At 37.0% G+C, this 23,428-nt stretch overlaps 1 protein-coding gene across 1 annotated transcript in view; it reads right to left on the bottom strand.

Moving 5' to 3' along the window:
• Positions 1-4,672, bottom strand: part of LOC141437722 (uncharacterized) — a 48,072-nt gene extending 43,400 nt beyond the window's left edge. The window contains exon 1 of the mRNA XM_074101202.1: positions 4,417-4,672. The gene's annotated coding sequence lies outside the window, so the exon portion shown is untranslated. The remainder of the gene's footprint in view (positions 1-4,416) is intronic.
• Positions 4,673-23,428: the final 18,756 nt, after the last annotated feature.

Below are 23,428 nucleotides of genomic sequence, written 5' to 3'. Positions count from 1 at the left end.
AGGTCAAACCACTAGGATACCACAGCGTTTAAGTATGTAGGTACCTAGGTATAGACTAGGTCCTAGGTCAAAGATAATAATATCTTTACACTGTAGGTGCTACCTTGCCTCTGTCACTTCATGTTTGAGCTTTTGTATAAAACTGGCAGATTGGCATACAGTGACAAAGGTATTAAAGTGTAAAGAAGTCTTTGACCTCGACTGTACCGCCTTCACTTTACTGTTCTAGATATTCTTGAGTACCTATATACCAGACAAAACCAGGGAGGCTAGCATAATGGCTACAATTAGCCCGGGTTCTTGTGCCCATTCCGCCACAAGATGTTGGGTAATTAACAGCAAATTACAGTTTTGCTCCTACCATCGCCTTGATTGTTGTTACAAGTTGTTTGTGCGTTAGGCCATTTACCCCTAGATATCGGTACTGAAGAGAAAATTAATTATTTCCTTGATAGGTAGCTGTCAGGATAACAGGGGCAAATAAACAACTCGGTTATAAAGTGCGTCTGCGTCGGCTGCTATTTGCCTATTGATACGTGATAATGTAAATATTTAGTTTCTATATCACTGACAGTAGCTTTATTTGCCTAAGCTTGAAGATTAGACTGTAAACTTGACTCGTAAGTACCTATTCGATTAAATCTTATGCGGTTTTTACACGTCTTTGATCTATCAAAGGATATCATTCCGAATATTTGATGACCAGATAGCCAAAGAACCTGACTACGAAGTTTCCGGGATCGATCCCCGGTCAGGTTTTTATCATGGAAAATACGTTTTTTTTTTCGAATCTTGGGTGTTTAATATATATTTAAGTTCTAGAGTTTACCCGCAGCTTCGTACGCGTATAGGTAGGTACTATTCGAATTGGTACAATTGAAATTCCGGGATTTTATGAAATTCCCCCGGGGATTCCCAAAATTTATATCGTGGTCTTCATTGAGGTTGTGTCAAAAACAACTGCCCGAAATTTTAAGACTAAGAACAGCGGTTGGAATTTCAAGATTTTATCCCTATCCCGTGGGAATATCGGGATTAAAAAGTAGCCTATATGTTATGCCCGTTCCACTGGTGACCATAGGGCTGCCTCTTTCCTGGGTCAACGTATTGGCATTGCCATACAACGAGGAAACGCAGCCAGCCTTATGGGCACCCTGCCCAATAGTAACGACTTGGGCGATATTTGTAAATATAGATTTTTAGGATTAGAGTAACTTAGTTTTAAGTAAGTAAGTAAGTTCTAGTTTTATTTATTTCTATAAATTATGGTATAAATTATTTGTTTGTTTATAAATAAATTTCAGCCCCCTTATTCCAGATGTCTAATATTAGTAGGAAGTAGGATGTATTTATCCCCTAATCATGAATTCATGACACAAGCTTAATCAACTTACTTTTGGACCAGGCCAATTGGTGTCAAATGTCACCTGTTGTTGTTGTTGTTTCTTTAAAAAAATATGGCTCTGTCCATCGGAGGACAATTTTGCCAGTGTCTAGTAGTTTTTGCCGTTGTACGGTAAAAAAATTCTAGAAAACGAAATATGAGACGTAATGGTGGATGAACGATGACAGCGCGAATCATGTCACCTGTTATTTATTTGTTTAGCAGATCTCTAGCAATCGTCTTCAAAAATATATTATTAGGTATCCATTAAACAATGGAGTATTTTGTCTGCCAATTTAATTTAAATATTTGATTACATGGACAAATAGCCAAGTGCGTTATAATCGTCTTGGCCTATTATACGTCTCTCTACAGAGCACAGGCCTCATCTCAGGATGAGGTTTGGGCCGCACAGTTCTATACCATTGAATTTTTTCGCAGGTTTCCCCACGATATATTCAATCACCCTAAGCGAGTTTAAATATTCAAACAGAAGCCGCATTTACTAACAATTTTCAAAAGCTTTTAATAAAATATGATAATGAGCAGGCATACAAAATTCGCATATTATATGGAGATAGGATGGAATTAAGTAAGTACTAACGAATACAGCGAAATCGTTAAGTGTTTTAAGTTAATTTATTAATATCAAAACAAAATATAAAAACGGGCCCTCGGTATTCAACTAACTCAAGAGCACTCTTGCCTCCACACCATGTAGGTAATTGCGATAAGATAAGCATTGAAAATTAATAAAATGTATATCACTACACTAAAAAAGAAAGTACCGGTTTTATTTTGATATAGATATAGGTATCAAGTCAATGTAGGTATCCGAGATGACGAGGACCGGATTTGTTATCTTAAGTAAACGCAATCGGTGGAGCGAAGACTGTCCGTCGAAAGACAGAACTTTAATTAATATGAGAGCCGATCACCCTGACGGTAATTAATTCAGCCTAACGAGCTAGCACCGTCGATGCCTAACCTAAGAAAGCTTTGATAAAATTGCCCTTTTTTAAGCTTTTCTAGAGTAAAATTATTCTGGAAAACAAATAATTACAGTACCAGCTGGCTGCCCGACAAGGAAAGTTCGTTTTCACCTACAGTTGGAAGTTAAACCTCTACCTATTACGAGTAAGTCAAAAACCGTTAAACCCAACAACTTTATTTTTAAGCTAATAAAAGAATTTTAAGATAAATATATTAAGGAAAAACATAATTATTATATGTAATAAGAGTGGACGTCGCCACGCGGGGCGGCACGCTTCGCCGGCCCGTGACCGGCGAACGGGTCTACTACGAAATTCGAAGTTCGTGTCGTTCCGTCCCTCAGACACTTATACTATTTAATACGAGTGTGAGAAGGACAGTACGGCACGAACTTCGATTTTCGAATTTCGGAGTAGGCCCTCAGAGTCGTCTCGTCATCGTCACTCCTGCGCACCGCCGCTGACGAGCCCGGTGCTGCTACTACCACAGCCAGCTGCTACCACCACTAATGCTGCTCTCGCAGCGAGGACGAAATTGTGGCATAACTCTTTTGTTACCATTTTTTGAATCATGATTTTTGTTTATATATGACACTCGTGGCTTGACAATAAAACCGTAAAAAGACTATCGAAGGATTTTTGCTTTATTTGATTAGATTGATTTAGACATAAAGTGGATAATCATGTAAAGTTGTTCGTGTGCACCATCAAATTTTGAGGAGTTCACTTCTACGGAGACAATCCTGGCCAGGATGAGCAGCAGGATGTCATTACCGAATTATTGTGTTACTACCAGATTTACACCAGTTTGCCAAATCTTCAGTCCCTACTTTTATTAGTTTAGCTTGTGCGTTTTCTGATTCAGTTGGTATTCAAATTTCAAGTTTCTAGCGGTTCGGGCTGTGCGTTGATCTATTAGTTTCTTCCTTTTTATACATAATTATATAGAAGATAAGTAACACCATCTTTAACTTTTTTTTAAAGTTAAAGGATAAGGATCCAGTGCATTCAAATCATATTCTCAGTTTGTTTTGTTTCTGCCACATTGTTTGTTTTCCCATATTGTTCCGGTTAACGGGTTCAGATCATTCAGATCCTGTCACTCCTGCTTTTATGATTTTTTACCACTATTTGGATCTTGTTGCCCTTGTTGGCTTGTTTCTAGCTATACAAATGTACAATGTGTGCGATTGCAAAGTAGGTAGTCCCCATTGTAAACAATTAAAACCGCAGAAAACTAACCTAAAACATCGTAAGTATCTATTGTGAACCTACAATACAGCAACACACGGTAAGTCTGAATTAAAAAGTGTTTACCATTTATTTTGGACTAACTACTAGTAAGTACTACACTGTGTAAGAGCTCAAATGTATTTGATAAACCTTAAAGCGGACAAAAGCCTTATTTTACCTACAAATATCAAAATGCCTACAACTACAAACATACACCCACAAACCTCATAAAACTGCATTAATTCTAAAGTGGCAAGTTTTTTCTACGAAGGGTGGGCTAAACGTAGCAAAAACATGTTTCGAAGATCGAAGTTAACACAAAAACATCGGTTGGGATTTTATAAATCACTGATTTTGGGCTGTTAAGCTTTTTGGTGAAGTCGATGAACAGCGTAAGGCAGTATATTGAAATAATATCAAGATAATTATGCATCATAACAAGGTACCGCGCTACGCATGAACGCACCTACGTACTACAGGTAAAAAATAATAACTATCTTCTTCTCGAAAACTGGTTCCCAGCGGCGGATGAGGCAGTTCGATACCTAGGTATGTAGATACACAAACAGGCAGAAGGCAGTTCATTCTATATATTTCACTTTTACAGTATCCTTCAAATTCCAAGCACTAGAATCTTACCGTCATTAGTAGTTAGTCATTTACCGCCGTTCATGTATTTAATCGACGGAAAGGACGAACATTTTGTAAAAGAGATATGCTAGGTCCTTTAGGGATCGTAATCACTGCACTGCATGCAAAAACCTAAGAGCATTCATAGATTATGAATAAATTAAAATAAAAAACTACCTTAACAGCCAGTCAGCACGCCGCGCCGGTATTACCAATAAAAAAGTAGCCGATTCCACAAAATCCAAAAGATCAGCTTATGTGTGCCACTATTTATTATTTTAAGTCAATAATTTCAGTTTTTCACTAATTTCACTCCACGTTTCATCACAATCATGTGACGAAGAGAATAACTTTTCGCATTGGCGCGAACGGTACAAGCGTACCTACGTAGCGAGACGACGGTCGTTCGTTGCCGACTGCCGTTGCCACAAGCCAACGCCACGCCGCCGCTCGGCTGTGTTCGGCTCTTCGGCTGGTGCAAACCCGAACCAAAAACCCAAAGAGTAGATTGAGCTTCTGCAATCAATGAGTTTATACAATACTTTGCCTTTACGCTGGGTTTTCACACTATGAGTACAGACACCTACCTTAAGTAATCCGAGTGGCAAGAGGTACAAACATTGCGGGGCTTGAATGATCTATCATATTATACCTACTGCAGTAGAATTTAGGCTACTCGGATAATTCGTATTTGTCAATTTGGCTTTACCCTGCTTCGTGCAATGGTTCCACGATTGAAAGTAAACTTGTGGCCGATCGTTTGTCAACAGGGAAAAATTGCTGCTGTCATCGGTTCAAAAAAAACATGATGTTGTATTTTACTCATAGGTATTGAATCAAGATTGAATCCGAATCGACTAAGAATTCAGTTTAAAGGTTGGATTTAAAAATACATACCTACTCTTTATTGTTCTCTTTTATGTTTCTTTTCAACCATCGAACCATCATGTTAGATGCAGATTGTTCAAAGACAGGCCAATAGCAATAAAAAATAAAATCAGCTGGTGCAGTCGATTTTTTGAAAATATCTATGTATTAGCATACCGCCGTGCTAGTAGGTAGATACAGGCATTTAAACTACGAGTATCTACTACAACTGGATGTATGTAAGCAATGAAATAAAAAAATGGCTAACCAAGCTCATACCAATTGACGCGCACAAGTGTTTTGTTTATTTTATTGTAGATATTATTTTGACGCTATTTCATGTCACTGCGGTGGTAACAGTTTTTTCTTTTCACATGTGCATCACTTCAAGCTGCACGTTGACGCAAACTGTTTTTGTTTCGCTTTAGTGCTAATGTTCACATGCACCTCATGTGTTCTGTAGCAATTATTTATCACTGCCAACTCTATTAAAATCTTCTTTTTAGGTGACTTTACTTTAAGCATTACGCTTGACACCTAAATCAAGTACCTATTTACTTGTTTCATTTGCATTTTACTACCTTCTGGTACATTTAATAGTTTTTTTGTATATTCAATTAAAAGCGAAAAAAACAGCTCTCAAACGGTTCGTTCCTCACTTTATTCTACTAAATATTCTCGATTTACAAAAAAGATATGATGGAGCAAAAAAAGTTGAAACAATGTGGGCCATGAGTTTAAAACAAATAAAAGGTTGCTGAAATTCCTATATGAAATCCAATATGGCGGAACGAGAGTATGCCCACGGCCTGTGAAAGCAATGAAAAGGAAACCTCTAATGGATATTCTGCTATTCAGGACGCCTTAAATGACTGATGGATGGTACTGGCATTAAGGCGTACGGCCCTTTGTTCAGAAATAGAGGCAATATCATAAACGAAAAACAACAACGATGACCTTTGTATCCTGCACTTTTACTAAACAAAAAGCGGGATAGCGATGATTTACTTTGGAACACGGTAGAAATACAAGGACGCTATAATTATTTAACGTGATTGCCTAATTTTGGAGTTACTCCACTAACAGTTTTGTTCCATATAGGTACCTTGATTTTAGAGAAGCTCGATATTTCGGCACAGTTGCATGCGCCATAATCACGAGTAACAATACCCGAATTTAAAATAATTAATCACGGTGATAGTCTAAGACATTGTGTCAAAAGGTAATTTATCAATAGTTCTGGTGATAAACGTGGACGCAAACATTAAAACTGGAACAGTAAAGATTTTTCATGAACAAATATTTACCGTCTTTCAGATCGTCTTTTTCAGTTGTTTTAAGCGCTTGGTTACGGTTTAGTTCGTACCGATTTTTTCATTAAAAACCCAATAGGTAGCAATATTGCAGATTAAAAATTCAATCATCGAGGTATTTGTAGGCGGAGGATAGCCTCCAAATTTTTCTTTCCCAAGTAAATTTTTGTTCACATGATCAAAAATTTTGGTCAGTAAAAAAGCCAAGATAGCCTATTGGTTTGACTTATGACCTCTCAATTATATAGTTGTGGGTTCGAATCCCGGTCCGTACCTGATTTCTTCAGAATTTATGTGTGAAATTACACTTGTAATGTAATATGAGCTTTTCGATGACGAAATAAGTGATGATACCTGTATGAACCTGCGAAGAAGTTCGATGATGTGCCCATGTGAAATATCTGACGCGTGCTTAACCTGCGTGGGAACTACAATCCGTGCCCTCTTAATATTATGGAAGAAAGCCTGTGTTTAAATAATATGTTAGTAGAGGTACTTAATAATTCAAGTTCCATTTTGATTACATTTCACATTGGACATAAGTTATGAAAGTAAGGAGACAATAGTATTTTTTCTCTAGGTATAGAGCCAAGGACAATTAAGCCATAGTTGATGATACGAACAACCTGGGAACAAAAACGCGGAAGCAAGACGTACGATGCCTAGGGGATAATAATAAGATTATAAAATCTATTGTTTTCCTTACTCCTTCAATGAGTCCTTGACGTTTTTCTGCATACAACAGCGCAGTGCAATCAGTGCAATTTATTACCTAGATAAAAATAAACCAATTTTTTTCTTCAAGTATAATTGTATCCTGTTAACAGCAAGGTCAGCATTTAGTCTATTTAATAGAATTTTATAAAGTCTTTATTTCCGTTTTAAAACGTGATTCAGTCCGTATCGATCAATTTAAAACCAAATCAAATAATGAAGCCAACTTAACCTTGCAGGATCGTCTTTTTTACCCGACTGCAAGGAGAGGTATTGTTTTTTTATCATGTACTCGTAGTTACCTGCGGTACATATGCAAAGAAATAAATTGAGTAGAACAATAACAGGCTAATTACTGTCCTTAAAAATGTATTCAGCGCATCTGTTACATTAGGTATCAGAAAATATTGGACAAGTTTTTTTTAAGCTAAGGATAGACTTCTAAACTAAGGATAGACTTTTAAACTAAGGAAGAAAATAAACAAAGGATGATGGAGATACAGCCAGTAAAAGTTCCGCGTGGCGTGACGTCATGCCGTGCTTTGACGCACTTCATCCTTGATTGATTTTTTTAATTAAAAAAAAAGTAAAACCGACTCGAAAAAAAACCGCGGACAGAAAGACAGACAGACGGACAGATATGGCGGTTCCCAGTAGATTACGGAACCCTAAAAAGAACGCTTACGCCGTCCTAGATTAGTACCTACTAACGTACCTAACTGTTTAGATGGTGCAGGCTTATCAGGACGCGATTGGTCATTTTTAGCTTACACAAGCAACCTTGTCTTTGATCTTTTTTTGTCGTACCCAAATAACTTTTTAATGGTCTATAGCCCGTTTAATTACATAGAAGTAGAGATTTCTGTGTGTGCATCGATGCAAGTAGCGTGGAATCTATTCGTGCACTCATCCACGGAGAATCGAGAGCCATTCATGTTGCTTTTATGAAAGAATCAACTGCTATCTCCACTATACACGTATTCTAGCCTGTTTAGAAAGCTAAGAAATTGAACCATCTTTCAAAAAGTTTATTATTAAAACAACTTTTGAGCTATAGGACCCACGTAATGGTTTTTACGTGTACAAATTTGAAAAACCAATATTGGAGCGTAAACCTAATATTTGTTTATCATTGTCAATTAGCACTTCGGCTATAATTGAACAGAGAGCAAAGAAAACAGTCGTAAAATATTTAAAAGCAGCACGTAGGTACTATTTTTTTATGACACAGGGTGGCAAACGTGCAAGGGGGTCACCTGATGGTAAATAGCTCCTCTACTTACTTAACAGCCTGTATACTATGCTATACCTACCTAGTCACACATTTTTTATAGAACTAGCTAGCAGTAGGTAAGTACCACTCCGGGTTACGGGAAACTGTAATATCGGAGGGTTGTGGTTTACGACGGCACGTAAAACGATCATTAATTCTGAATTGTGCCTACACTAACGACAGGAGTAAAGAAACAATTACAGAGACTAAGGTTCATACAACCGCTACTCGCGGTTCGATATTATACTACTACAAGCTTGTTGTCCGTGTGTGCGCGAGCACTAGCGACTTCGTGGCGTACTATACGGAGAGAAACTGGTTTGAAGCAACAATGAAAAAAAAAATGCTAACAGTAACAAAAAAAATTGTTGCTTGTAACTTGAGTGACAAAAAAACTTAGGCCTACTAGTAGCTAAAAGTTAGGTGATGTCTTACAAAAGCAGTTATGCAATATCAGCATAATTTTGATTCTTAATTAGTACATTTTGGCTAAACGTCAAGTAACCAAACTAGTTCAGCTATCCTTTTTTTTCAGTGCGGGCAGCTTACAACTTGGGTGTGCCATGTTTAATTTCATCTCGCGGTTTCATAAGATGACTGAGCTTTGCTAGTGCTTAATTAAACTCATAAACACGCCTTAATCTGGAGATATTGGTCGCTCCTGAAAGTCGCATAGCAAATTTCATTCTTCTTCTACTTCTTTAGGTGCCATCTCCTACCGGAGGTCGGCTATAATTAGTGCAATCCTTATCTTCGACACAGCAGGTCGGAACAGCGATCTTATGCTAAGGTTGAACCATGTCCGGAGAGTTTTAAGCCACGAAGTACGCCTTCTTCCGGGCGGTCGCTTTGCTTGGTTTTTCCCTTGCATGATGAGTTGTACTAGGTCAAATTTATCATTACGCTTTATGTGACCAAAATACTGCAGCTTGCGTTTCTTGACAGTTTTCAAGAATCTACCTTTTTGTTAACCATCTGCAAAACTATTTCGAAATCGAATCAAATTTACATTTATTCAAATTAATCCTCCTCCTCAGCGTTACTAAAATAGGTAGATATAATTTCCGCGTTCTGCTTGGAACCTTCATCTCTGTTCCGTTCCTTTCTCATGCGATTTTACTGTACTTTAGCTCGGGTTATGACCAGCAACTGAAATAGAACAGTTATCGCTGGCTATGTACCTATTTAAGTTGCAATCCCGTGACAAAGAAAACAATATTCGAGCTAAAGTTTCAACAGAATTGAATAATGTATTTTGGTGTTGTGTGCGACAGCTCAAGTGGGCGCATCGGCGTCTCCCGTGTTAATAGTTTCTCAACACTACTATACGTAACGAGAGAGCAAGTCAAAAGTAAAAAATCGGCCAAGAGCGTGTCGGACGCGCCCAAGATAGGGTTCCATAGCCATTATCTTGTATACGTATCGTATTGGGTACCTGCAAAAAGGAAGGTAGGTTAAAGTAAGGTTGTACTTCTTTAAAACACACAATTATTATTACGAATTATTTTGAGAGTTTTTCTTTTATTTGTATTGTAAGCCATATAAACGATCCTGATCTAGTCAAGCACTAATTTTCTCCTTCAGTTTTGCAAACCCTTTTGACATAAACTCACTTTTTCCTAAACAATCTTGACGCTTTTTATGTCTTACATAGACTGCATCGTTTTACCGGAAAATGGCAAAACCCACTAGATACTGGCAAACTTGTTTTCTAAAGGAGAGAGCCATATTTTTTACAAGCTATTTAACATCAAATAATAAAACGGCGAACATTTAACAGAATACTGCGATTGACTGACAACAGACAAACAGTTTAAACCACTGGAGCTTCAGACTTAAAGTCTGGCACTCATACGCCTTGTGGATCATAGAGGTGCACAAAGAAGAGATTTTCCGAAACTTCGAACAGAATAGAGAAATTTATCCTTTCACGGATTTATTATTTCCCACGGGTGCAAAATTTTGGGATAAAACAAGTATCAGATAAAAAAATAATTACTACCGATCATGACGTAATATAATTCATAGTTAACTTTAGAGCGTAATGCTTATGATCTGAGCGCATCAATCTGTTACGCCATGTAACGCAACTTCATAATTCATACCTTGCGATTGAAGAAGGAAGGTTTATTTATGAGGATGACCTTTTCTAGGGGATTGCTCAGTTATCTGCTATCAGAATACATAAGCCTGGCCATGAGTCAAGCGGTGCTGACCCAAATAAATGGAGCTCGATATCTATGAGGAGAAAGTGATGGATCGTTGCAGCACGCATGACATAAGTATGATAATAGATCTTGGGCTTGTTTTGTCTTAAGTGATCTGATTAGGTTACATCATCTCAATTAGCATCATCTTTGTTTAAAAAGTTAATTGAGTTACAGAGGCCCAGATTTGTATAGAATTCAAGCTAACTATTTTTATTTTAACAATATCAATATTATCAATGTTTAGTTTAAGTGCGTAGGTAAGCAAAACGTTTACTTATTAGCCTTTACTCGTACTCGCTATGCTTACAGTTGAATTATAATAATTCCGGGATTTTACAAGAGTTGTCTCAAGATTTAGCGGTTGAGATTTTGAAATTATTCAAGCGTACTCACGTGCTGATCTCATAGGTATATTGTAATACAAAGTAGGTAACCATATATATTAGTCTCGAGATCCAGCTGGGATATAGGTAGTAGTGGTGTAGTTGTATAAATAAGTGCGGTAGAGTGGTAATTAGCAGCAATAAACTCATTATTTAAGTACGATTGCCTGTTTCATTTACTGTCATCCTCGCCGCGACCTCATGGGGACCCTGCTGGCTGTATCTGTACATACCAAATTTAATCCCAATTCAATGAGAGTAATAAATACAAGTTCACAAATTTTTGCATTTATGATATGAGTAGGATAAGTAATAGAATCTAGAGCTCATAGTCAAACTACCACAAACGGGACTTATCACGCTATTATTGCACAAGTAATATTTACCTCGACGTTTCGGCAACGTTACAGTTGCCGTGGTCACGAGTAGACTGAAGTGTGGGGTGTCAAGTCTGCCTAGCAGCGCGAGTTCTTCGAACTACCCGCACTTGATCACTAATAGTGCCGGCACTCGTATCACGAAATACCCGCACTTGTTCACTTTTATTAGTCACCCTATCACACCGACACACAACACTAACAACGTCCGATGGGTAGTCCCGTGGCTCCGGTGATGGCCAATATCTGGATGGAACACTTTGAGACCTTAATAGATCTTCAAGCGTGGAATATTAGAGTGTGGAGGCGGTACGTCGACGATGTTTTCTGTGTTATGAAAGGTGGGAAACCTGAAGTGGAACAGTTTCTGGCATATCTCAATTCGATTCATACGAAGATTAGTTTTACTTATGAGTTGGAAGAGGGACATTCATTAGCTTTCCTTGATGTGAAGGTAATGGCGAGGGCGGATGGTTCTTTGGCACATACCGTCTACAGGAAGCCGACGCACACAGATAGATATTTGAACGCGTCGTCTCACCACCATCACAGACGTCATCTCCAATCCGTTGCGAGTTCATTACAAAATAGGGCATTTGATTTGTGTGACCCTGAATTTGTTGAAGACGAGTTGAGACATGTTCAGGAGGTACTAAAGCGTAACGGATATGTGGTGAATAAATGGCAGCCCAGAAGGAAACGTAGAACCAGATATCCTGATGTAGCTAGACAGCCTGCATATATGCCTTATGTGAAAGGAGTGACGGACAAAGTTGGAGCCGTTTTTGGTAAGTTTTCCATCAAGGTGGTGTACACGCCTTTGTCCAAAGTCGCGAGGCATATTAGGACACCCAAGGATGTCGTTCCCTTCCAAACACCGGGTGTTTATAGGGTTGATTGTAGTTGTGGTAGTTCCTATATCGGACAGACGAAAAGAACAATAGCTGAGAGGGTCAAGGAACACATTGCAGCTGTTAAAAATCGCCAGGTAAACAAGTCAGCCATAGCCGAGCATTTGTTGGAGTCAGGGCCAAACCACTGGATTGAGCTTCACAATCCCATAATTCTGTCCACGGAACGTCATTTTTACTCAAGAATGGTACGTGAAGCGGTTGAAATAAAAAAGCATAAGAATTTCAACCGGGACGATGGGTATAAGCTTTCATCTTCGTGGAATCCTGTTATTAATGAGTGTCGGCGTCGGGATGAATGTTCGGAGAGACGATCGGACGTTGTTAGTGTTGTGTGTCGGTGTGATAGGGTGGCTAATAAAAGTGAACAAGTGCGGGTATTTCGTGATACGAGTGCCGGCACTATTAGTGATCAAGTGCGGGTAGTTCGAAGAACTCGCGCTGCTAGGCAGACTTGACACCCCACATTTCAGTCTACTCGTGACCACGGCAACTGTAACGTTGCCGAAACGTCGAGGTAAATATTACTTGTGCAATAATAGCGTGATAAGTCCCGTTTGTGGTATTTTGACTATGAGTGAGAATCCCGAAAGTTTAAAACGTTATAGAATCTAGAGCTTCTATTTAAGTTATTGCTACAGTTCTGTTATTCTTCAAAGAAGAGTCAATCCAATTAGTAGTACCTACGATGAATAGGCGGCTCCCTAAGTTAAGTATTGGTCCCAGCTATGTCAACAGAACGGCTTAGGTATTCACAACATCAAAGGCTAAAGCCACAGAAGCCACTACAGTCTGCAAACAAATACCTCCGCTGCAGGCGGAAAATTCAGAAACCCTACACTTGTGTCAATATTTCCCTGTTCGAATGTTGCTGTTGACTCGTTGACTATACGGCTTCGGGAAGTAACTTAAACTTTCCAACAAGTTCAATTTCCAGCCTGACTTCACGTGCCTTTCGACATTTAATTTCAGTATGATAAGGTGTTGAAATTTTTGGGAATAAATGTTGCTCCAAAAAGGAAACAGACAGAAGAGGGTGAAATTTTGAACGTGATACAAAATTAGTGTTTCGAGCTCAGTTAATGCTGAGTAATATAATGCATAATTTTATCAGACTTATTTCAACAAATGAGTTAAGTAATGCATCATACTGTATAGTCCAGCATTAACTGAGGATGAAACACTAATTTCGTATCAAGTTCAAAATTTCACCCGTTATTTGGAATCTTTTCAATAGTTATTGACTTTATTTAAAGGAGTGGAGCAAATTTAAGCAATTTGAACATATCACTACCTTTTAACAAGATTTTATTTAACCCACTTCCATTTGTAGGATATATAGACTAGAAATTTGGCATGAGTGTGTAGGATGGGTGACAATGCAAGTAAAGTTAACAAAAGGTATTTTATCTAATTAAGATTTCTTTACTGGTTATAATAAAAAAAAAAATTTGCTCAGCACCATAAAATTTAAATACTGCTTTCTTGTGTGAAGTTGTGTCTGAATAAAAAGAACTTAAGGAGTTTTAACCGACCCAATATGTTACGTAATCTAATTACACCATCATACAGTGATTAAGTAAATTATGCCAAGTATGTGCACCCAATTCATATCACAAGAGTTCACCTCGGTCCATATCTGACCGGCCCAAGCGTGTAATTTTGGGGGGCGTGTCTCCGACTATTCCTCAGGCAACAGCAATCCGATCAATTTTCGAAGCTCAAGATAGCATTATCGGGCACATAATCGACGGCATTTTTAGATCTCTGCCAAGCGGCCCATTTACAGGCGTCTTCTTAAATAAAAGTTATTTCAGCACAGTATATAAGATAGGACCTTCAACGAACTTTGACGTATAGGTCTAGCTGTACCTTTTTAAGACACTAACACGTTCAGTTGGCTCATGGGATGTAAGTATGTACCTTAAAAACGGATCATAAAGTATTGTAAGTGGGTGATGGTGTTTTTGGCTAAACACAGTGTTGATGGTAGTACTTATAGCAGTACATTAATCGAGGATGTAACCAATGATTTATTTACCAATGATTGATGAGTACAATGTTTATATAGCTAAGCTAAAGATTATTACATGATCTACTGAATGTTATGTTACAGGAGATACATCTTTGAACTAAACAAAGTTATTGTGTTTCTGCAATTGTACGTGCGGAACAGCAATGTCTGCACAACACATCCTGTCTGTTAATCTGTCAGTCTGTCTGTTACCTTTCAAGCAAAAACTGCTGATCCGATCTAAATAAAATGGGGTGTGAAGATCGTTTAAGATCTGGGACATAGAATAATTTCAATCTCGGACAATTGCATAGTTCCCGCGATATAGCGCTAGACGAATTCTCGGCCGACGTAGTCGAGGGAAAAACCTTTAGTCATGCTACAACCCGCTCTCCACCGCTTCCACAAAATGCAACATAGGACAAGTAGGTACTTAAGTCAACAAAAAGTACTCAGCAACAAAGCTTGCTGTTTAAAAATGTTTAGCCTAATACCTGATAGCATGGTGAAGTTGTGTTGCTCTGAAGATGAGCTCCGGTTGAGTTCAAAACGCGAAAGTGTAGTGTGGTGGGGTTAATAGTTGGGTTTGTGTGATTTGTGTGTATTCTTATGTCGAGGTGGAGGAGCTGTATGAACACATTTGTTGCATAGACGTAGCTACCTGAAGGTTGCGGGTGAGCAAATAAATTGTTTGTAATTTTTTATAACATTACTTACTTGTTTTTTTATAAGCTGCAATGTCAGTTGGTGCATTGCGGTGTCGAAAATCGTCCAGTACATCCATAATAGGGCTTGTTGACCCGAGTAACAGGAATTCGGGCGTCCGTTACGATTGACCACGAGGTAATGGCGGCTAATAATATGCTCGTGCGCCGGCGCGTTGCCGGTTACATACCATTATGCGCTTCACCGGTTGCGTAACTTAATCTCCAGGTTTGAATTTGGAACAAAAGATGTTGTGATCAACTATCGGAAACTTGTTACACGTAAGATTCCATTACATTGTTTCGTGGTATTTCTCGTTGTGATCTTCTACACTACGTCAGTTAGTCAGCCTCAACTTAGTGTTGTGTGTACTGGCCACGAGCCAGCTAGCTTAATTTTAGGAATGTGGTATAATCTTGGATATCAATTTTTACCACACTTACCTATGTTGGCTTACCCATGGACTAAGTACTTGCTTTTATATATAAGCTTTTATTGTCGACTCTTGTGTTTCCAAAATTAGACAAATTTACTCGTCGCTAACAGCACAATGTTGATCATACTACAAACAGGCGAAAACGAAGATAATAAAAAGTGACTAATAAAAGTATCTAAGAAAGAAATACCAACTCTCTAAACGTTATCCTATTAACTAAGAACTGAAGTTTTCATACATGGTCGAATCAAGCATCGCCTGTAATGATGTAATACTTACCAGTGTGTGTTATTCATGTGCTATAGTTTTTTTTTTACTTTTTTTGTAGCAGCTATTATAGTGGATATTGGATAAATAAATAGACCTTTAATTTAAAATAAACAAATGAAGTAACTCATGACTTTTGTTTGCATACACAATGAGAATGAGACATAAAGCTAAAAATATTTGCCGCGTCCCGATTCGCCGATACCAGCTTGCAAACTCAAAACCACATTCCTGCGGCTAGACTTGATACAGACCCTGCGTCCACTATAACTTAATTGTAGAGCACAATCACTGACCAGTCATCATATTACAAAAAAAACAATACCTCTCCTTGCAGTCGGGTAAAAAGAACTTAATCAACCGAATTGTGCCGGAGGCCTTAAACCTTAAGTAGGTACGAGTAGCTACCCCTGTTATTTAGGGTAGAAACCTGAACAAGTTTAGTTATAATATACCCTGTTATTTTGTACCGATAGTGTAACCTGAACAAAGCCTCCCCTCTACGCCACAACTCTTGTTTGAAATCCTCCTCCTATGTCAAAATTCTTCACACGGTCTACGCCATGTCTTAAAGTCCAATAAATCCTATTCAAATATGGTTCAGAATCAAAGTTAAAAAATTTATACGACTACTAAAGGACAATTAACTAGAAATGTTAATAAAGTATAAAAAAAATATTTAGAAGGGTACGAAAAAAGGTTTAACAGCTAATATTTCTTAAACTATCTAAGGAGTTATCTCACGCACGGGGTATTAATTTTCCTATTATTATTTCATTCTTTTAATATAAGTTTAATCTTATTTCTAGAATAAATTATAAAAGTTATTTAAAAAAAATTATAAAATTAATTATAACTTCTTAAACGAATTCGCAAAAATGCATGAGGTTAAATCGCATAATATTGTTATGATAATAATTGGACCTCGAATGGGAATTAATTTTAAGTTGCGTGCCCCATAACACAACTCGAATCCCACTGGGTTAATAACCTGTTTATGGGACGTTAGTGACAACAAGTAAAAAATGTAACAGAACTGGTGTACCTACATGTACTAGGTGTTGTATCAGAAAACATATCTACCTAACTCATGATTTTCTAACACGACATTTCTTTACTCGGTTTTTTTTTGCTCCTTGTCGTGTAACAAAAGTCTGTGGGGTCAGATTGACTTGAAGTTTAGTGTGGATTATGTAATTTGGATGACAATACATGTAATATCAACAAAAAAAGTTTAATGAGCAAAATTTTTAACGCTCTTGGTACACGTCGGTGGACAGACCTACACGCCATTTGGGATCTGTTAGTTCGCGTCAGCTTGCATTCGGGAAGTCTACGTACACTCGAACCCTATGTTTAAAAAATTGGCAAAGTACGTGTCGGGCCACGCGCGATGTACTCGTAGGGTTCCGTACCAGCATCCGGTCAATGTTCTACCTAGTTATATAAAATTAATGGGTTGCTTTTCAACCAGTATACATTTTTGTAAACAACTTTTCGGGTAGTAACGCAAATCATAATAAATAAAGGTTTCACATTACAACAAAGTCCATAAGTGTTAAAAATATAAATTTTAAGTAACATTACACTTATCTAGCATAACAATTATTGTCATAATGGTCATATGGAATTATTTCTTTTTGTATAACGATCGAAATACATACTAAAATTTGATATAACGATTAGGAGCCATAATATTATTAGTTTACATTTATTCTGTTTTGAAAATAAACAGTTGCCTAGTATACGAGGGAGGAAAAAGACAGCGATTCTAACATTAATATTTGTATATACTAATATATACACGTTCATATAAATACACATGCAAAATTATCTCTAAGTTAACCGTGGACAGACAGACGGACGGAAGGATATGGCGAAACTATAAGTGGTGTTTGTTGGACTATAGAACCCTAAAAATCATACGTACTCGTTATTTTGCTATAATTGAGTCCAACATAAATAATAACGTACAAAAACTTGTTGAATAAAGTTCTGTTGTTGGAAGATCAACTGAAAACGACATCCCATCGATAGCATTTATTTTAAGTCCTGGGGCTCCCTTTTGGTACAGTCCAGCTGGTGTCTCGATGATAGGGAGCGAGCGAAGCGAGCGAGCAAGACGTTTCAGGGCAGAAGCGACTCGGATAGTTTAGATTCAGAAGGCTAAGGCGGGAGCGAAGCGCAGCGTAGCCTTCGATGTTAGGTTTTTTTTTGTAACAGCTCGCGCTACTCTAATAAAATTGTAGAAATTCGCAAGTGCATCATTTTAGGTATTTTGACCATTTGGTATTTCAAATGATGGTCTATAAAACTTAGATGTCATTGCTGTTGATATTTTAAACATTAGACATTTACTCCAATAGGTATTTTAAACTTAGGTAATTTGTAGGTAGGTGTTAGTTGCTTAGGTATTTAAAATCATTAGGTATTTTGAACGTAGGTTATTTAAAGTTAGTTATTTTAATTTTAGACCTTGCAATACGTACCCGATAAAGCTATGCTATCGCACATACTTCATACGCATCTAATAGTAAGTAGATGTCAATAAAATAATTGCGTCTCTTTCTTATGTTCACGGGTTGCAGTGACAGAGAGAGTGCGCGTGCGCCTGGTATGCGGCCTTGTGTCAAGCAAGGCCTGCGCCGGAGACAGCTGACTGCGAAGAGCGACGGCCGTTCAACGGTTAAATTTGTGGTATCCTCATTCCTGTAATATTGGGTACATTTTTAAATTAATTATTTACGAATTTAGAATAGAATAAACTTTATTGTTTAGCCGTGTTACATAGATGGTATTAAAATATTATTTTTTTAATTACGATTAAATTTAAATTTAATTTCATTTTAATTAAATTTCATATCATGCAGCCTTTTTAACTCATTAGGAAGCTGATTAAAAACTCGAATAGCACTAATAAATGTGCTTTTGCCATAAGTTTTATTTTTCACTAAAGGCAATGATAGATTTAAAATGAAGAACCTTTTTACTCAGCAGTGGGTGGATGTGGGCTGATTTGATTGATTGATTGATTCGATTTATGGCCAATTTTATACTTTAATATTGTGAGCAAGATAGGTAAAGTATGTGGATGAAATTACAATGCGTTATTTTTCATCAGTCATCACATAGTATTATAGCGCATTGAGAGTCAAAAAACACGATTAGTAAGAATTTTACATAGATTAGGGTTGGTTAGATCAATTTATCATAATCGTAATTTCCTAGCAGCAAAATTTCCAAAAGCACACAGACAATGTTTCGGTGTCGATAAAATTGGAGAAAAACACGATTGTGATAATTAGCTTTAGTAAACATAGTAAACAAAAAAACGAAAAACGCGAATGGGAATTACGCTACATATCGAAAATACAAACTGAGACATGGATGCACAGAAAAACCAGAAAAAGAGACCAGCGCTGGGAATCGAACCCAGGTCCTCAGCAAAAAACCAATCATAATTACGCTACAGATAAATAACGATTTTGGGAAAGTGATCTAACCAGCCTTCGAGCTTTCATCGATGTATTTAAATGTTAATATTTTTGGTATTTTTACCTATTTCAGTACAGGCCGAGTCACAAGCGGAATGCCACAATAATTCGTTGAACTCTTTTTGAACTAAAGAAGCTAAAAGCAAATCGGTAACTACATTAGTGAAAATAAGGCGTGATGTAATATTGTACAGAAAGTTTTCATGACATCATTCTATTTACAAGCTCGCGTGAGCGTTGTTACGAAGTCACAAATAGAATTCAAATAGCACTAACTGATGATAAAATACTTTTATGTTCCGTGTCTTCTGTAAATCCATCTTGCTCGCTAATCCTGCCGTGAAGCAACAGTGCTTGCACTGTTGTGTTTCGGCGTGGAGAGTAAGACAGCCGGTGAAATAACTGGCACTTGAGGTCATCCCAGGCCTCTATTGGCAACGCATCTGCAATACCCCTGGTGTTGCAGATGTTTATGGGCGGTGGTGACCTCTTACCATCAGGAGACCCACTTGCTCGTTTGCCATTCAGTCAAATAAAAAAAAAAAAATAGTTTTTACATTACATCATCTGATTATTGTTGGTTCTTATTTAAATTTTAGAAAAAAAAACGTTTTTTTTTACATTACTCTGACCTAAATGTAGATTTAAACGTCATTAGTAACCATTAAACAACAAATTTTTGCATGTTTATCATTTATTTATTTATAACAGTTTACATTTTAGGCTTACAGTACAACACCAAAGCGTCTAGAATGCTAAAGATAATAAGGGCCTGTTTCACCATCCATTGATTAGTGTTAACTGACGGTTAAATGTGTTGCCGTCTCTATTTGTTTTGTTCGAATAGACGGAGACTGCATCACATGGAACCGTCAGTTAACACTAATCAATGGATGGTGAAACAGCCCCTTAATCTTACTCAGGTGTTATGATAAAAAAAACGAATTATTTCGGTGATCTCGGAAACAGCTTTAATGATTTCTACGAAATTTGCTATGAGGGGGTTTTCGGGGCAAACAATTATCTAGTTTAGTCACAGAATAGATAAATACTATTATTACAGGGGCTGTTCCACCATCCATTGATTATTATACTTAGTGTGTTAACACGACAGACAGACAGTATTTGTTTTGTTCGAATAGACGGAGACGGCATCACATTTAACCGTCCGTTAACGCTAATCAGTGGATGGTTAAACAGCCCCTTAGTCTTTTCTTTGGAAAACGTGTAACGTGTTTCTGAATTTTCGCCAGAGAGTAGCTCGGTCACCCAGGTACTGATTAAAATAATATGCACATAAGTAGGTACTTACTACGTTTTGCCATTGCACAAATTAAGTTTAGGTAGGTAACTAGCCGCAGACAAGAACAAAGATCGAACCAGTAGTGTAGTGAGATGTAGGTGGAGGCACAGAATAAGTAATGAGGAGGTACTAACGGTACACGGTTATTTACACTAAGTGTATTTGTAAAGGGATGAAATCAAAGGTATTTAATCCCGGTCTATATCCCGTAGCAAATATAATCTAGGTGTACTATAGCTCACATAAAGATTTTCGATGTACCTATTTTCATAATAATCTTAATAATTGTTGTTGTTATTAATAATTTTCATTTTCTACGCAAAAATTATGGAGTCGGATAAGCTTCACGAGTACCTAATAAACCGATTTCAAGTAGATAAGGCACGCTCGTTAACTCGAGTTGACATTTTTGAGAAGAAAACTTTCGATTAAAAACATAATAACTTAGCAAACTGCTGACAGATTCGGTACCAAGTTTAAATTAAACGAGATTATCAAGTTTTGGAAGTTATTGAAAAGCCTTCAAGATAAACGGATTAAGTTTCCGATAAGTATTCACCTGCAGAAAATGTTTAGAAGGAAACTCTGAACTATATCGGTATATGTAGATATTCGCAACGTATGTATTATATTAAGTTAAAATCAGCAGTTTTTAGTGATCCATTATTAATTATAATAGACATATAGTATTTTCTGTGGATTAAATCTTGTGATTGTCATTAATGCGCTGACAAATCGGGTGTGGTTAATGTACAACCCCATGTCTGTCGAACCGAAATGAACGACAATAATTTACTACCTGATAATAATTCAAAACTTTATAATTATAATTAGTCCCTTATATAAATCACATTATTATTACTTACAATCTTATATCAATGTTAATTACTTAATTAAAATAGAACAGCATTTTAAAATAAATTTGGCATATTATTATCGCATTCAAAAGTTGTATTTGTGACAGTTGGGCCTGTGTGGCAGAAAATTAAAAAAATGCTGTTTTGTTATCATCAGTAACGCATATTATACTTTGTAATCAATTAGCTAAAAACTGTTAGTTTGATATTAATAAACAAATAAACAAATCTTCGATTTTATTTATTTGTATAACTTTGAGACCGCGTGGACTGGATAACTTTGAGAACCGCTGTTCTGAGTAAAGAAAGCTGAAATCTTAGCCCAGCGAGTAACCCTATACGGCTAATGAGTCCGTGAAGCATCCGGCATCCTCATTGTACCAGGTTGGCTCTCGTGAGCAACGAGGTTGCTCGTTGACACTACTACTATCACTAAACACTAATTGTGAGACGAGATTATGAAATTTCAATCGAAAATATCTACATTATTTATAGGGAATACGTATGGATCAAAAACTTTCTCTTAAATAAATTTAACGTGATAATAACGTAAAACTAAAACTCATCAAAAAACTAAAAAAAAACTGCATATTCCCTATTATTATCAACGCAGAACTATACTACCTACTAAGAGGAATAGAAATGTCGCAAGAGCTAAAAATGCGACCGCGTTTATGGCGAAAATGACATTTTGGGTTGTTTTAAGTACCTAGGTACCCAAAGAGTGACAAACGGAACCTTATTACTGTCGCTACATTGTGCGTTTGCCCGTTTGTCCGTTTTTCACGCCTGTCCATCTGCCAGAGCTGGATATCAAGTATAATAAAATTTATTAACAATGTGTATTTCTATTGCCGCTACAATAACAAATAATAAAATTAAAATAAAGTACAAAAAAAATTGCAACCTGTAGGTGAATGGAAATTCACAAGTTAAAATTTAAAATTAAGTAAGTATCTACCCCGTAGATGTACAGTACAGTACAGACCACAAAGTAGGTACAGACCAAATGAAATGACTAAACGGAAATTGTATTTTAAAGCGTCGCTCCCAGATTAATCTAGAAATCAATGTTCAAACGAAATTATTATTTAGAATGAATTCTTACTCAATTCGGTCTTAACTTTTTCTTTTAGGCTTATAAAATTGGTACCTTAAAGTGATATTTTATAAAAAAGTTTAACGTAGCTAAATTAAGTCTAGTCAACTAAACGGCTGACCCTGACAATAATTAACGACATAAACGTGCCATAACTTTTGCGTTAATTTAAATTTTATTGCCATTCAGTCGTATTTGCTTATTATTTATTGTAGGTATCTAATAGCTCTAAGAGAATTTTGGATATATTATTAAAATCTTTTGAACTTGATTGGATAAGGTATAGTATAATTAATCGTGAGTCGTAATAAGTTGATTAATAATAAGCGATTCAAATCACTATAATAAAGTTAAAAGAGTTGTTATCAATTGTCGTATTGATTTTTATGGCTTTCCTACAAGGAATTATACAAAAACCTACTTCAAGTTAAAAGACGATTTAAAATCGTGTATTTTTGTAGTTGAGATTATTTCAAAATTTAATGGACGATTTCGTAGTCTTTAAACATGGCGTGGTCGCAATGACAGTAGGGCTACTACGAAACTCTAAACTCGCAGTTCGTGTCGCGCGGTCTCTCTCGCTCTCGTATTAAATAGTATAAGTGTCAGAGGGACCGCACGACGCGAACTTCGAGTTTACAGTTTCGTAGTAGCACTGCTGCTTAGACTAGTGCAGTGTTTTTCAATCTGGGGGTCGCGGATGCCCCTTAAGGGGGTCGCAGTATCTTTAAAATATCACCGTTATTGTGAATGATTAACTGTAAGTGGACGTAAGCAGGAGGTCGCCAAATATTTTTCAAACCAAGGAGGGCCGCGTCCTGAAAAAGTTTGGAGAACACTGGACTAGTGGGTATATAATTTTTATCAATGCAGTAATTAAAATAAATATATATTTTTTTGATTTTCTGAGCACTTTTAAAATATTCCCTTATTAATTGTGCGAAGTAGTTATAGGACTGTTTTCCC

The sequence above is a fragment of the Choristoneura fumiferana genome, chromosome 18, assembly GCF_025370935.1.
Source record: "Choristoneura fumiferana chromosome 18, NRCan_CFum_1, whole genome shotgun sequence".
In the NCBI taxonomy this organism is placed as follows: domain Eukaryota; kingdom Metazoa; phylum Arthropoda; class Insecta; order Lepidoptera; family Tortricidae; genus Choristoneura; species Choristoneura fumiferana.
Note: the sequence above shows the minus strand (reverse complement) of the source record. Positions and strands in the feature narration are given on the sequence as shown.